Source organism: Hyla sarda, chromosome 10, assembly GCF_029499605.1.
Source record: "Hyla sarda isolate aHylSar1 chromosome 10, aHylSar1.hap1, whole genome shotgun sequence".
In the NCBI taxonomy this organism is placed as follows: Eukaryota; Metazoa; Chordata; class Amphibia; order Anura; family Hylidae; genus Hyla; species Hyla sarda.
This window is the reverse complement of record NC_079198.1, coordinates 85,515,298-85,533,171: the sequence shown is the minus strand read 5'-3', so window position 1 is coordinate 85,533,171 and position 17,874 is coordinate 85,515,298. Positions and strand designations below refer to the sequence as shown.

At 48.4% G+C, this 17,874-nt stretch overlaps 1 protein-coding gene across 1 annotated transcript in view; it reads left to right on the top strand.

Moving 5' to 3' along the window:
* Nucleotides 1–17,874, top strand: part of LOC130293219 (5-hydroxytryptamine receptor 3A-like) — a 60,366-nt gene that overhangs the window by 32,165 nt on the left and 10,327 nt on the right. The window lies entirely within an intron of this gene.

Below are 17,874 nucleotides of genomic sequence, written 5' to 3'. Positions count from 1 at the left end.
GAGGGGGAGAAGTGTGAGGGGGAGAATGAGGACGTACACAGCTCCTCCCCCCCCCCCCCCAGCTCTGTTTACACAGGACCTAACTTATCATGGGGAGGTTTCAAGTTTGCATGGGGGGAGGGGAGGGAGGACGTGTGTGAGGAGACATATTACACAGGCTGGGGATGTATAGACTGCAGGGGAATAAGTGTGTGAGGGGGGGGGGATCTCCTGAATGACATGCTGGGAGTTGTAGTCCCTGTTATGTGTGTGTATGCTAGTGTTTCCAAACCAGTGTGCCTCCAGCTGTTGCAAAACTACAAATCCCAGCATGTCCTGACAAACTTTGGGCATGCTGGGAGTTGTATATTTGCAGCAGCTGGAGGAACACTGGTTGGGAAACACTGTTCTAGCCTATTCAGCTAGAAACACTGTTCTAGCCATACACATCATGTTACACCAGTGTTTCCCAACCAGGGTGCCTCCAGATGTTGCAAAACTACTACTACCAGCATTCCCTGGTTGGGAAACACTAGCATACACACACATAACAGGGACTACAACTCCCAGCATGTCATTCAGGAGCCCCCCCCCCACACACACACACACATAGAAATCATCCCAGTATGATATTTATTCCCTGTAGTCTATACACCACCAGCCCGTGCAGTGTAATATGTCTCCTCACATATAGAAATCATCCCCAGCCCGTGCAGTGTAATATGTCTCCTCACATATAGAAATCATCCCCAGCCCGTGCAGTGCAGTGTAATATGTCTCCTCACATATAGAAATCATCCCCAGAACCCTGCAGTGTAATATGTCTCCTCACATATAGAAATCATCCCCAGCCCCTGCAGTGTAATATGTCTCCTCACATATAGAAATCATCCCCAGCCCCTGCAGTGTAATATGTCTCCTCACATATAGAAATCATCCCCAGCCCGTGCAGTGTAATATGTCTCCTCACATATAGAAATCATCCCCAGCCCCTGCAGTGTAATATGTCTCCTCACATATAGAAATCATCCCCAGCCCGTGCAGTGCAGTATGTCTCCTCACATATAGAAATCATCCCCAGCCCGTGCAGTGTAATATGTCTCCTCCCATATAGAAATCACCCCCAGCCCCTGCAGTGTAATGTCTCCTCACATATAGAAATCATCCCCAGCCCCTGCAGTGTAATATGTCTCCTCACATATAGAAATCATCCCCAGCCCGTGCAGTGCAGTATGTCTCCTCACATATAGAAATCATCCCCAGCCCCTGCAGTGTAATATGTCTCCTCACATATAGAAATCATCCCCAGCCCCTGCAGTGTAATATGTCTCCTCACATATAGAAATCATCCCCAGCCCCTGCAGTGTAATATGTCTCCTCACATATAGAAATCATCCCCAGCCCCTGCAGTGTAATATGTCTCCTCATATATAGAAATCATCCCCAGCCCCTGCAGTGTAATATGTCTCCTCACATATAGAAATCATCCCCAGCCCCTGCAGTGTAATATGTCTCCTCACATATAGAAATCATCCCCAGCCCGTGCAGTGTAATATGTCTCCTCACATATAGAAATCATCCCCAGCCCCTGCAGTGTAATATGTCTCCTCACATATAGAAATCATCCCCAGCCCCTGCAGTGTAATATGTCTCCTCACATATAGAAATCATCCCCAGCCCCTGCAGTGTAATATGTCTCCTCACATATAGAAATCATCCCCAGCCCCTGCAGTGTAAAAAGTCTCTTCGCATATAGAAATCATCCCCAGCCCGTGCAGTGCAGTATGTCTCCTCACATATAGAAATCATCCCCAGCCCCTGCAGTGTAATATGTCTCCTCACATATAGAAATCATCACCAGCCCCTGCAGTGTAATATGTCTCCTCACATATAGAAATCATCCCCAGCCCGTGCAGTGCAGTATGTCTCCTCACATATAGAAATCATCCCCAGCCCCTGCAGTGTAATATGTCTCCTCACATATAGAAATCATCCCCAGCCCCTGCAGTGTAATATGTTTCCTCACATATAGAAATCATCCCCAGCCCGTGCAGTGCAGTATGTCTCCTCACAGATAGAAATCATCCCCAGCCCCTGCAGTGTAATATGTCTCCTCACATATAGAAATCATCCCCAGCCTGTGCAGTGTAATGTCTCCTCACATATAGAAATCATCCCCAGCCCCTGCAGTGTAATATGTCTCCTCACATATAGAAATCATCCCCAGCCCGTGCAGTGCAGTATGTCTCCTCACATATAGAAATCATCCCCAGCCCCTGCAGTGTAATATGTCTCCTCATATATAGAAATCATCCCCAGCCCCTGCAGTGTAATATGTCTCCTCACATATAGAAATCATCCCCAGCCCCTGCAGTGTAATATGTCTCCTCACATATAGAAATCATCTCCAGCCCGTGCAGTGTAATATGTCTCCTCACATATAGAAATCATCCCCAGCCCCTGCAGTGTAATATGTCTCCTCACATATAGAAATCATCCCCAGCCCCTGCAGTGTAATATGTCTCCTCACATATAGAAATCATCCCCAGCCCCTGCAGTGTAATATGTCTCCTCACATATAGAAATCATCCCCAGCCCCTGCAGTGTAATATGTCTCTTCGCATATAGAAATCATCCCCAGCCCGTGCAGTGCAGTATGTCTCCTCACATATAGAAATCATCCCCAGCCCCTGCAGTGTAATATGTCTCCTCACATATAGAAATCATCACCAGCCCCTGCAGTGTAATATGTCTCCTCACATATAGAAATCATCCCCAGCCCGTGCAGTGCAGTATGTCTCCTCACATATAGAAATCATCCCCAGCCCCTGCAGTGTAATATGTCTCCTCACATATAGAAATCATCCCCAGCCCCTGCAGTGTAATATGTTTCCTCACATATAGAAATCATCCCCAGCCCGTGCAGTGCAGTATGTCTCCTCACAGATAGAAATCATCCCCAGCCCCTGCAGTGTAATATGTCTCCTCACATATAGAAATCATCCCCAGCCTGTGCAGTGTAATGTCTCCTCACATATAGAAATCATCCCCAGCCCGTGCAGTATAATATGTCTCCTCACATATAGAAATCATCCCCAGCCCCTGCAGTATAATATGTCTCCTCACATATAGAAAACATCCCCAGCCCGTGCAGTGTAATATGTCTCCTCACATATAGAAATCATCCCCAGCCCCTGCAGTGTAATATGTCTCCTAACATATAGAAATCATCCCCAGCCCGTGCAGTGTAATATGTCTCCTCACATATAGAAATCATCCCCAGCCCGTGCAGTGTAATATGTCTCCTCACATATAGAAATCATCCTCAGCCCGTGCAGTGTAATATGTCTCCTCACATATAGAAATCACCCCCAGCCCCTGCAGTGCAGTATGTCTCCTCACATATAGAAATCATCCCCAGCCCCTGCAGTGTAATATGTCTCCTCACATATAGAAATCATCCCCAGCCCGTGCAGTCCAGTATGTCTCCTCACATATAGAAATCATCCCGAGCCCGTGCAGTGTAATATGTCTCCTCACATATAGAAATCATCCCCTGCAGTGTAATATGTCTCCTCACATATAGAAATCATCCCCAGCCCCTGCAGTGTAATACGTCTCCTCACATATAGAAATCATCCCCAGCCCGTGCAGTGTAATATGTCTCCTCACATATAGAAATCATCCCCAGCCCCTGCAGTGTAATATGTCTCCTAACATATAGAAATCATCCCCAGCCCCTGCAGTGTAATATGTCTCCTCATATATAGAAATCATCCCCAGCCCCTGCAGTGTAATATGTCTCCTCACATATAGAAATCATCCCCAGCCCCTGCAGTGTAATATGTCTCCTCACATATAGAAATCATCCCCAGCCCCTGCAGTGTAATATGTCTCCTCACATATAGAAATCATCCCCAGCCCGTGCAGTGCAGTATGTCTCCTCACATATAGAAATCATCCCCAGCCCCTGCAGTGCAGTATGTCTCCTCACATATAGAAATCATCCCCAGCCCGTGCAGTGTAATATGTCTCCTCACATATAGAAATCATCCCCAGCCCCTGCAGTGTAATATGTCTCCTAACATATAGAAATCATCCCCAGCCCGTGCAGTGTAATATGTCTCCTCACATATAGAAATCATCCCCAGCCCGTGCAGTGTAATATGTCTCCTCACATATAGAAATCATCCCCAGCCCGTGCAGTGTAATATGTCTCCTCACATATAGAAATCATCCCCAGCCCCTGCAGTGTAATATGTCTCCTCACATATAGAAATCATCCCCAGCCCCTGCAGTGTAATATGTCTCCTCACATATAGAAATCATCCCCAGCCCCTGCAGTGTAATATGTCTCCTCACATATAGAAATCATCCCCAGCCCGTGCAGTGCAGTATGTCTCCTCACATATAGAAATCATCCCCAGCCCGTGCAGTGTAATATGTCTCCTCACATATAGAAATCATCCCCAGCCCGTACAGTGCAGTATGTCTCCTCACATATAGAAATCATCCCCAGCCCGTGCAGTGTAATGTCTCCTCACATATAGAAATCATCCCCTGCAGTGTAATATGTCTCCTCACATATAGAAATCATCCCCTGCAGTGTAATATGTCTCCTCACATATAGAAATCATCCCCAGCCCCTGCAGTGTAATATGTCTCCTCACATATAGAAATCATCCCCAGCCCGTGCAGTGCAGTATGTCTCCTCACATATAGAAATCATCCCCAGAACCCTGCAGTGTAATGTCTCCTCACATATAGAAATCATCCCCAGCCCCTGCAGTGTAATATGTCTCCTTGTTACGCCGAGCGCTCCGGGTCCCCGCTCCTCCCCGGAGCGCTCGCTTCTCTCTCGCTACCGCAGCGCTCCGGGCAGCTCCACTGACCCGGTGCGCTGCGATACCGTCTCCAGCCGGGATGCGATTCGCGATGCGGGTAGCGCCCGCTCGCGATGCGCATCCCGGCTCCCGTACCTGACTCGCTCTCCGTCTGTCCTGTCCCGGCGCGCGCGGCCCCGCTCCCTAGGGCGCGCGCGCGCCGGGTCTCTGCGATTTAAAGGGCCACTGCGCCGCTGATTGGCGCAGTGGTTCCAATTAGTGTGTTCACCTGTGCACTCCCTATTTATACCTCACTTCCCCTTCACTCCCTCGCCGGATCTTGTTGCCATTGTGCCAGTGAAAGCGTTTCCTTGTGTGTTCCTAGCCTGTGTTCCAGACCTCCTGCCGTTGCCCCCGACTACGATCCTTGCTGCCTGCCCCGACCTTCTGCTACGTCCGACCTTGCTTCTGTCTACTCCCTTGTACCGCGCCTATCTTCAGCAGAGAGGTTGAGCCGTTGCTAGTGGATACGACCTGGTCACTACCGCCGCAGCAAGACCATCCCGCTTTGCGGCGGGCTCTGGTGAAAACCAGTAGTGACTTAGAACCGATCCACTAGCACGGTCCACGCCAATCCCTCTCTGGCACAGAGGATCCACTACCTGCCAGCCGGCATCGTGACAGTAGATCCGGCCATGGATCCCGCTGAAGTTCCTCTGCCAGTTGTCGCCGACCTCACCACGGTGGTCGCCCAGCAGTCACAACAGATAGCGCAACAAGGCCAACAGCTGTCTCAACTGACCGTGATGCTACAGCAGCTATTACCACAGCTTCAGCAATCATCTCCTCCGCCAGCTCCTGCACCTCCTCCGCAGCGAGTGGCCGCTTCTGGTCTACGACTATCCTTGCCGGATAAATTTGATGGGGACTCTAAATTCTGCCGTGGCTTTCTTTCCCAATGTTCCCTGCACTTGGAGATGATGTCGGACCAGTTCCCTACTGAAAGGTCTAAGGTGGCTTTCGTAGTCAGCCTTCTGTCTGGAAAAGCTCTGTCATGGGCCACACCGTTCTGGGACCGCAATGACCCCGTCACTGCCTCTATACACTCCTTCTTCTCAGAAATTCGAAGTGTCTTTGAGGAACCTGCCCGAGCCTCTTCTGCTGAGACTGCCCTGTTGAACCTGGTCCAGGGTAATTCTTCCGTTGGCGAGTACGCCGTACAATTCCGTACTCTTGCTTCAGAATTATCCTGGAATAATGAGGCCCTCTGCGCGACCTTTAAAAAAGGCCTATCCAGCAACATTAAAGATGTTCTGGCCGCACGAGAAATCCCTGCTAACCTACATGAACTCATCCATCTTGCCACTCGCATTGACATGCGTTTTTCCGAAAGGCGTCAGGAGCTCCGCCAGGATATGGACTTTGTTCGCACAAGACGTTTTTTCTCCCCGGCTCCTCTCTCCTCTGGTCCCCTGCAATCCGTTTCTGTGCCTCCCGCCGTGGAGGCTATGCAGGTCGACCGGTCTCGCCTGACACCTCAAGAGAGGACACGACGCCGCATGGAGAATCTCTGTCTGTACTGTGCCAGTACCGAACACTTCCTGAAGGATTGTCCTATCCGTCCTCCCCGCCTGGAAAGACGTACGCTGACTCCGCACAAAGGTGAGACAGTCCTTGATGTCTACTCTGCTTCTCCACGTCTTACTGTGCCTGTGCGGATATCTGCCTCTGCCTTCTCCTTCTCTACTATGGCCTTCTTGGATTCCGGATCTGCAGGAAATTTTATTTTGGCCTCTCTCGTCAACAGGTTCAACATCCCAGTGACCAGTCTCGCCAGACCCCTCTACATCAATTGTGTAAACAATGAAAGATTGGATTGTACCATACGTTTCCGCACGGAGCCCCTTCTAATGTGCATCGGACCTCATCACGAGAAGATTGAATTTTTGGTCCTCCCCAATTGCACTTCCAAAATCCTCCTTGGACTACCCTGGCTTCAACTCCATTCCCCAACCCTGGATTGGTCCACTGGGGAGATCAAGAGTTGGGGGCCCTCTTGTTTCAAGGACTGCCTAAAACCGGTTCCCAGTACCCCTTGCCGTGACTCTGGGGTTCCCCCTGTAACCGGTCTCCCTAAGGCCTATATGGACTTTGCGGATGTTTTTTGCAAAAAACAAGCTGAGACTCTACCTCCTCACAGGCCTTATGATTGTCCTATTGACCTCCTCCCGGGCACTACTCCACCCCGGGGCAGAATCTATCCTCTGTCCGCCCCAGAGACTCTTGCTATGTCGGAGTACATCCAGGAAAATTTAAAAAAAGGCTTTATCCGTAAATCCCCCTCTCCTGCCGGAGCCGGATTTTTCTTTGTGTCCAAAAAAGATGGCTCTCTACGCCCTTGCATTGACTACCGCGGTCTTAATAAAATCACGATAAAGAACCGCTACCCTCTACCCCTCATCTCTGAACTCTTTGATCGCCTCCAAGGTGCCCACATCTTTACCAAACTGGACTTAAGAGGTGCAACTCATCTCTCGCTTCTATTGGTGGCCGACTCTGGAGACGGATGTCGTGGACTTTGTGCGAGCCTGCACTGTCTGTGCTCGGGATAAGACTCCTCGCCAGAAGCCCGCTGGTTTTCTTCATCCTCTGCCTGTCCCCGAACAGCATTGGTCTCTGATTGGTATGGATTTTATTACAGACCTACCCCCATCCCGTGGCAACACTGTTGTTTGGGTGGTCGTTGATCGATTCTCCAAGATGGCACATTTCATCCCTCTTCCTGGTCTTCCTTCAGCGCCTCAGTTGGCTAAACAATTTTTTGTACACATTTTTCGTCTTCACGGGTTGCCCACACAAATAGTCTCGGATAGAGGCGTCCAATTCGTGTCAAAATTCTGGAGGGCTCTCTGTAAACAACTCAAGATTAAATTAAACTTTTCTTCTGCATATCATCCTCAATCCAATGGACAAGTAGAAAGAATTAACCAGGTCTTGGGTGATTATTTACGACATTTTGTTTCCTCCCGCCAGGATGATTGGGCAGATCTTCTACCATGGGCCGAATTCTCGTATAACTTTAGAGTCTCTGAATCTTCCTCCAAATCCCCATTTTTCGTGGTGTACGGCCGTCACCCTCTTCCCCCCCTCCCTACTCCCTTGCCCTCTGGTTTGCCCGCGGTAGATGAAGTGACTCGTGATCTTTCCACCATATGGAAAGAGACCCAAGTTTCTCTTTTACAGGCTTCATCTCGCATGAAAAAGTTTGCCGATAAGAAAAGAAGAGCTCCCCCCATTTTTGCTCCCGGAGACAAGGTATGGCTCTCCGCTAAATATGTCCGCTTTCGTGTCCCCAGTTACAAACTGGGTCCACGCTATCTTGGTACCTTCAAAGTCTTGTGCCAAATTAATCCTGTCTCTTACAAACTTCTTCTTCCTCCTTCTCTCCGTATTCCTAATGCCTTTCATGTCTCTCTTCTTAAACCACTCATCATCAACCGTTTCTCTCCCAAATTAGTTTCTCCCACTCCTGTCTCCGGTTCTTCTGACGTCTTCTCAGTGAAAGAGATACTGGCCTCCAAGACGGTCAGAGGAAAAAAGTTCTTTTTGGTGGATTGGGAGGGCTGTGGACCTGAAGAGAGATCCTGGGAACCTGAGGACAACATCCTAGACAAAAGTCTGCTCCTCAGGTTCTCAGGCTCTAAGAAGAGGGGGAGACCCAAGGGGGGGGTACTGTTACGCCGAGCGCTCCGGGTCCCCGCTCCTCCCCGGAGCGCTCGCTTCTCTCTCGCTACCGCAGCGCTCCGGGCAGCTCCACTGACCCGATGCGCTGCGATACCGTCTCCAGCCGGGATGCGATTCGCGATGCGGGTAGCGCCCGCTCGCGATGCGCATCCCGGCTCCCGTACCTGACTCGCTCTCCGTCTGTCCTGTCCCGGCGCGCGCGGCCCCGCTCCCTAGGGCGCGCGCGCGCCGGGTCTCTGCGATTTAAAGGGCCACTGCGCCGCTGATTGGCGCAGTGGTTCCAATTAGTGTGTTCACCTGTGCACTCCCTATTTATACCTCACTTCCCCTTCACTCCCTCGCCGGATCTTGTTGCCATTGTGCCAGTGAAAGCGTTTCCTTGTGTGTTCCTAGCCTGTGTTCCAGACCTCCTGCCGTTGCCCCCGACTACGATCCTTGCTGCCTGCCCCGACCTTCTGCTACGTCCGACCTTGCTTCTGTCTACTCCCTTGTACCGCGCCTATCTTCAGCAGTCAGAGAGGTTGAGCCGTTGCTAGTGGATACGACCTGGTCACTACCGCCGCAGCAAGACCATCCCGCTTTGCGGCGGGCTCTGGTGAAAACCAGTAGTGACTTAGAACCGATCCACTAGCACGGTCCACGCCAATCCCTCTCTGGCACAGAGGATCCACTACCTGCCAGCCGGCATCGTGACACTCCTCACATATAGAAATCATCCCCAGCCCCTGCAGTGTAATATGTCTCCTCACATATAGAAATCTTCCCCAGCCTCTGCAGTGTAATATGTCTCCTCACATATAGAAATCATCCCCAGCCTGTCCAGTGTAATATGTCTCCTCACATATAGAAATCATCCCCAGCCTGTGCAGTGTAATATGTCTCCTCACATATAGAAATCCTCCCCAGCCCGTGCAGTGTAATATGTCTCCTCTCATATAGAAATCATCCCCAGCCCGTGCAGTGCAGTATGTCTCCTCACATATAGAAATCATCCCCAGCTCGTGCAGTGTAATATGTCTCCTCACATATAGAAATCATCCCCAGCCCCTGCAGTGTAATATGTCTCCTCACATATAAAAATCATCCCCAGCCCCTGCAGTGTAATATGTCTCCTCACATATAGAAATCATCCCCAGCCCGTGCAGTGCAGTATGTCTCCTCACATATAGAAATCATCCCCAGCCCCTGCAGTGCAGTATGTCTCCTCACATATAGAAATCATCCCCAGCCCGTGCAGTGCAGTATGTCTCCTCACAGATAGAAATCATCCCCAGCCCCTGCAGTGTAATATGTCTCCTCACATATAGAAATCATCCCCAGCCCGTGCAGTGTAATGTCTCCTCACATATAGAAATCATCCCCTGCAGTGTAATATGTCTCCTCATATATAGAAATCATCCCCTGCAGTGTAATATGTCTCCTCACATATAGAAATCATCCCCAGCCCCTGCAGTGTAATATGTCTCCTCACATATAGAAATCATCCCCAGCCCGTGCAGTGCAGTATGTCTCCTCACATATAGAAATCATCCCCAGAACCTTGCAGTGTAATGTCTCCTCACATATAGAAATCATCCCCAGCCCCTGCAGTGTAATATGTCTCCTCACATATAGAAATCATCCCCAGCCCCTGCAGTGTAATATGTCTCCTCACATATAGAAATCTTCCCCAGCCTCTGCAGTGTAATATGTCTCCTCACATATAGAAATCATCCCCAGCCTGTGCAGTGTAATATGTCTCCTCACATATAGAAATCATCCCCAGCCTGTGCAGTGTAATATGTCTCCTCACATATAGAAATCCTCCCCAGCCCGTGCAGTGTAATATGTCTCCTCTCATATAGAAATCATCCCCAGCCCGTGCAGTGCAGTATGTCTCCTCACATATAGAAATCATCCCCAGCTCGTGCAGTGTAATATGTCTCCTCACATATAGAAATCATCCCCAGCACCTGCAGTGTAATATGTCTCCTCACATATAAAAATCATCCCCAGCCCCTGCAGTGTAATATGTCACCTCACATATAGAAATCATCCCCAGCCCGTGCAGTGCAGTATGTCTCCTCACATATAGAAATCATCCCCAGCCCCTGCAGTGCAGTATGTCTCCTCACATATAGAAATCATCCCCAGCCCGTGCAGTGCAGTATGTCTCCTCACAGATAGAAATCATCCCCAGCCCCTGCAGTGTAATATGTCTCCTAACATATAGAAATCATCCCCAGCCCGTGCAGTGTAATATGTCTCCTCACATATAGAAATCATCCCCAGCCCGTGCAGTGTAATATGTCTCCTCACATATAGAAATCATCCCCAGCCCGTGCAGTATAATATGTCTCCTCACATATAGAAAGCATCCCCAGCCCCTGCAGTGTAATATGTCTCCTAACATATAGAAATCATCCCCAGCCCGTGCAGTGTAATATGTCTCCTCACATATAGAAATCATCCCCAGCCCGTGCAGTGTAATATGTCTCCTCCCATATAGAAATCATCCCCAGCCCCTGCAGTGTAATATGTCTCCTCACATATAGAAATCATCCCCAGCCCCTGCAGTGTAATATGTCTCCTCACACATAGAAATCATCCCCAGCCCCTGCAGTGTAATATGTCTCCTCACATATAGAAATCATCCCCAGCCCGTGCAGTGCAGTATGTCTCCTCACATATAGAAATCATCCCCAGCCCCTGCAGTGCAGTATGTCTCCTCACATATAGAAATCATCCCCAACCCGTGCAGTGCAGTATGTCTTCTCACAGATAGAAATCATCCCCAGCCCGTGCAGTATGTCTCCTCACATATAGAAATCATCCCCAGCCCGTGCAGTGCAGTATGTCTCCTCACATATAGAAATCATCCCCAGCCCGTGCAGTGCAGTATGTCTCCTCACATATAGAAATCATCCCCAGCCCGTGCAGTGCAGTATGTCTCCTCACATATAAAAATCATCCCCAGCCCGTGCAGTGTAATGTCTCCTCACATATAGAAATCATCCCGTGCAGTGTAATATGTCTCCTCACATATAGAAATCATCCCCTGCAGTGTAATATGTCTCCTCACATATAGAAATCATCCCCAGCCCCTGCAGTGAAATATGTCTCCTCACATATTGAAATCATCCCCAGCCCGTGCAGTGCGGTATGTCTCCTCACATATAGAAATCATCCCCAGCCCCTGCAGTGCAGTATGTCTCCTCACATATAGAAATCATCCCCAGCCCCTGCAATGTAATATGTCTCCTCACATATAGAAATCATCCCCAGCCCCTGCAGTGTAATATGTCTCCTCACATATAGAAATCATCCCCAGCCCCTGCAGTGTAATATGTCTCCTCACATATAGAAATCTTCCCCAGCCCCTGCAGTGTAATATGTCTCCTCACATATAGAAATCATCCCCAGCCTGTGCAGTGTAATATGTCTCCTCACATATAGAAATCATCCCCAGCCCGTGCAGTGTAATATGTCTCCTCACATATAGAAATCATCCCCAGCCCGTGCAGTATAATATGTCTCCTCACATATAGAAAGCATCCCCAGCCCCTGCAGTGTAATATGTCTCCTAACATATAGAAATCATCCCCAGCCCGTGCAGTGTAATATGTCTCCTCACATATAGAAATCATCCCCAGCCCGTGCAGTGTAATATGTCTCCTCCCATATAGAAATCATCCCCAGCCCCTGCAGTGTAATATGTCTCCTCACATATAGAAATCATCCCCAGCCCCTGCAGTGTAATATGTCTCCTCACACATAGAAATCATCCCCAGCCCCTGCAGTGTAATATGTCTCCTCACATATAGAAATCATCCCCAGCCCGTGCAGTGCAGTATGTCTCCTCACATATAGAAATCATCCCCAGCCCCTGCAGTGCAGTATGTCTCCTCACATATAGAAATCATCCCCAACCCGTGCAGTGCAGTATGTCTTCTCACAGATAGAAATCATCCCCAGCCCGTGCAGTATGTCTCCTCACATATAGAAATCATCCCCAGCCCGTGCAGTGCAGTATGTCTCCTCACATATAGAAATCATCCCCAGCCCGTGCAGTGCAGTATGTCTCCTCACATATAGAAATCATCCCCAGCCCGTGCAGTGCAGTATGTCTCCTCACATATAAAAATCATCCCCAGCCCGTGCAGTGTAATGTCTCCTCACATATAGAAATCATCCCGTGCAGTGTAATATGTCTCCTCACATATAGAAATCATCCCCTGCAGTGTAATATGTCTCCTCACATATAGAAATCATCCCCAGCCCCTGCAGTGAAATATGTCTCCTCACATATTGAAATCATCCCCAGCCCGTGCAGTGCGGTATGTCTCCTCACATATAGAAATCATCCCCAGCCCCTGCAGTGCAGTATGTCTCCTCACATATAGAAATCATCCCCAGCCCCTGCAATGTAATATGTCTCCTCACATATAGAAATCATCCCCAGCCCCTGCAGTGTAATATGTCTCCTCACATATAGAAATCATCCCCAGCCCCTGCAGTGTAATATGTCTCCTCACATATAGAAATCTTCCCCAGCCCCTGCAGTGTAATATGTCTCCTCACATATAGAAATCATCCCCAGCCTGTGCAGTGTAATATGTCTCCTCACATATAGAAATCATCCCCAGCCCGTGCAGTGTAATATGTCTCCTCACATATAGAAATCATCCTCAGCCCGTGCAGTGCAGTATGTCTCCTCACATACAGAAATCATCCCCAGCTCGTGCAGTGTAATATGTCTCCTCACATATAGAAATCATCCCCAGCCCGTGCAGTGTAATATGTCTCCTCACATATAGAAATCATCCCCAGCCCGTGCAGTGTAATATGTCTCCTCACATATAGAAATCATCCCCAGCCCCTGCAGTGCAGTATGTCTCCTCACATATAGAAATCATCCCCATCCTGTGCAGTGCAGTTTGTCTCCTCACATATAGAAATCATCCCCAGCCCCTGAAGTGCAGTATGTCTCCTCACATATAAAAATCATCCCCAGCCCATGCAGTGCAGTATGTCTCCTCACATATAGAAATCATCCCCAGCCCCTGCAGTGCAGTATGTCTCCTCACATATAGAAATCATCCCCAGCCCGTGCAGTGTAATATGTCTCCTCACATATAGAAATCATCCACAGCCTGTGCAGTGTAATATGTCTCCCCACATATAAAAATCATCCCCAGCCCCTGCAGTGCAGTATGTCTCCTCACATATAGAAATCATCCCCAGCCCATGCAGTGCAGTATTTCTCCTCACATATAGAAATCATCCCCAGCCCCTGCAGTGCAGCATGTTTCCTCACATATAGAAATCATCCCCAGCCCGTGCAGTGTAATATGTCTTCTCACATATAGAAATCATCCCCAGCCCCTGCAGTGTAATATGTCTCCTAACATATAGAAATTATCCCCAGCCCCTGCAGTGTAATATGTCTCCTCACATATAGAAATCATCCCCAGCCCCTGCAGTGCAGTATGTCTCCTCACATATAGAAATCATCCCCAGCCCGTGCAGTGCAGTATGTCTCCTCACATACAGAAATCCTCCCCAGCCCTTGTAATATGTCTCCTCACATATAGAAATCATCCCCAGCCCGTGCAGTGTAATATGTCTCCTCACATATAGAAATCATCCCCAGCCCGTGTAGTGTAATATGTCTCCTCACATATAGAAATCATCCCCAGCCCCTGCAGTGTATTATGTCTCCTCACATATAGAAATCATCCCCAGCCCGTGCAGTGCATTATGTCTCCTCACATATAGAAATCATCCCCAGCCCGTGCAGTGTAATATGTCTCCTCACATATAGAAATCATCCCCAGCCCGTGCAGTGTAATATGTCTCCTCACATATAGAAATCATCCCCAGCCCCTGCAGTGCAGTATGTCTCCTCACATATAGAAATCATCCCCATCCTGTGCAGTGCAGTTTGTCTCCTCACATATAGAAATCATCCCCAGCCCCTGAAGTGCAGTATGTCTCCTCACATATAAAAATCATCCCCAGCCCATGCAGTGCAGTATGTCTCCTCACATATAGAAATCATCCCCAGCCCCTGCAGTGCAGTATGTCTCCTCACATATAGAAATCATCCCCAGCCCGTGCAGTGTAATATGTCTCCTCACATATAGAAATCATCCACAGCCTGTGCAGTGTAATATGTCTCCCCACATATAAAAATCATCCCCAGCCCCTGCAGTGCAGTATGTCTCCTCACATATAGAAATCATCCCCAGCCCATGCAGTGCAGTATTTCTCCTCACATATAGAAATCATCCCCAGCCCCTGCAGTGCAGCATGTTTCCTCACATATAGAAATCATCCCCAGCCCGTGCAGTGTAATATGTCTTCTCACATATAGAAATCATCCCCAGCCCCTGCAGTGTAATATGTCTCCTAACATATAGAAATTATCCCCAGCCCCTGCAGTGTAATATGTCTCCTCACATATAGAAATCATCCCCAGCCCCTGCAGTGCAGTATGTCTCCTCACATATAGAAATCTTCCCCAGCCCGTGCAGTGCAGTATGTCTCCTCACATACAGAAATCCTCCCCAGCCCTTGTAATATGTCTCCTCACATATAGAAATCATCCCCAGCCCGTGCAGTGTAATATGTCTCCTCACATATAGAAATCATCCCCAGCCCGTGTAGTGTAATATGTCTCCTCACATATAGAAATCATCCCCAGCCCATGCAGTGTAATATGTCTCCTCACATATAGAAATCATCCCCAGCCCCTGCAGTGTATTATGTCTCCTCACATATAGAAATCATCCCCAGCTTGTGCAGTGCAGTATGTCTCCTCACATATAGAAATCATCCCCAGCCCCTGCAGTGTAATATGTCTCCTCACATATAGAAATCATCCCCAGCCCGTGCAGTGTAATATGTCTCCTCACATATAGAAATCATCCCCAGCCCCTGCAGTGTAATATGTCTCCTCACATATAGAAATCATCCCCAGCCCCTGCAGTGTAATATGTCTCCTCACATATAGAAATCATCCCCAGCCCCTGCAGTGTAATATGTCTCCTCACATATAGAAATCATCCTCAGCCCGTGCAGTGCAGTATGTCTCCTCACATATAGAAATCATCCCCAGCCCCTGCAGTGCAGTATGTCTCCTCACATATAGAAATCATCCCCAGCCCATGCAGTGTAATATGTCTCCTCACATATAGAAATCATCCACAGCCTGTGCAGTGTAATATGTCTCCCCACATATAAAAATCATCCCCAGCCCCTGCAGTGCAGTATGTCTCCTCACATATAGAAATCATCCCCAGCCCATGCAGTGCAGTATTTCTCCTCACATATAGAAATCATCCCCAGCCCCTGCAGTGCAGCATGTTTCCTCACATATAGAAATCATCCCCAGCCCGTGCAGTGTAATATGTCTTCTCACATATAGAAATCATCCCCAGCCCCTGCAGTGTAATATGTCTCCTAACATATAGAAATTATCCCCAGCCCCTGCAGTGTAATATGTCTCCTCACATATAGAAATCATCCCCAGCCCCTGCAGTGCAGTATGTCTCCTCACATATAGAAATCATCCCCAGCCCGTGCAGTGCAGTATGTCTCCTCACATACAGAAATCATCCCCAGCCCTTGTAATATGTCTCCTCACATATAGAAATCATCCCCAGCCCGTGCAGTGTAATATGTCTCCTCACATATAGAAATCATCCCCAGCCCGTGTAGTGTAATATGTCTCCTCACATATAGAAATCATCCCCAGCCCATGCAGTGTAATATGTCTCCTCACATATAGAAATCATCCCCAGCCCCTGCAGTGTATTATGTCTCCTCACATATAGAAATCATCCCCAGCCCGTGCAGTGCATTATGTCTCCTCACATATAGAAATCATCCCCAGCCCGTGCAGTGTAATATGTCTCCTCACATATAGAAATCATCCCCAGCCCGTGCAGTGTAATATGTCTCCTCACATATAGAAATCATCTCCAGCCCCTGCAGTGCAGTATGTCTCCTCACATATAGAAATCATCCCCATCCTGTGCAGTGCAGTTTGTCTCCTCACATATAGAAATCATCCCCAGCCCCTGAAGTGCAGTATGTCTCCTCACATATAAAAATCATCCCCAGCCCATGCAGTGCAGTATGTCTCCTCACATATAGAAATCATCCCCAGCCCCTGCAGTGCAGTATGTCTCCTCACATATAGAAATCATCCCCAGCCCGTGCAGTGTAATATGTCTCCTCACATATAGAAATCATCCACAGCCTGTGCAGTGTAATATGTCTCCCCACATATAAAAATCATCCCCAGCCCCTGCAGTGCAGTATGTCTCCTCACATATAGAAATCATCCCCAGCCCATGCAGTGCAGTATTTCTCCTCACATATAGAAATCATCCCCAGCCCCTGCAGTGCAGCATGTTTCCTCACATATAGAAATCATCCCCAGCCCGTGCAGTGTAATATGTCTTCTCACATATAGAAATCATCCCCAGCCCCTGCAGTGTAATATGTCTCCTAACATATAGAAATTATCCCCAGCCCCTGCAGTGTAATATGTCTCCTCACATATAGAAATCATCCCCAGCCCCTGCAGTGCAGTATGTCTCCTCACATATAGAAATCATCCCCAGCCCGTGCAGTGCAGTATGTCTCCTCACATACAGAAATCCTCCCCAGCCCTTGTAATATGTCTCCTCACATATAGAAATCATCCCCAGCCCGTGCAGTGTAATATGTCTCCTCACATATAGAAATCATCCCCAGCCCGTGTAGTGTAATATGTCTCCTCACATATAGAAATCATCCCCAGCCCATGCAGTGTAATATGTCTCCTCACATATAGAAATCATCCCCAGCCCCTGCAGTGTATTATGTCTCCTCACATATAGAAATCATCCCCAGCCCCTGCAGTGTAATATGTCTCCTCACATATAGAAATCATCCCCAGCTTGTGCAGTGCAGTATGTCTCCTCACATATAGAAATCATCCCCAGCCCATGCAGTGTAATATGTCTCCTCACATATAGAAATCATCCCCAGCCCCTGCAGTGTATTATGTCTCCTCACATATAGAAATCATCCCCAGCCCCTGCAGTGTAATATGTCTCCTCACATATAGAAATCATCCCCAGCCCGTGCAGTGTAATATGTCTCCTCACATATAGAAATCATCCCCAGCCCCTGCAGTGTAATATGTCTCCTCACATATAGAAATCATCCCCAGCCCGTGCAGTGCATTATGTCTCCTCACATATAGAAATCATCCCCAGCCCCTGCAGTGTAATATGTCTCCTCACATATAGAAATCATCCCCAGCCCCTGCAGTGCAGTATGTCTCCTAACATAT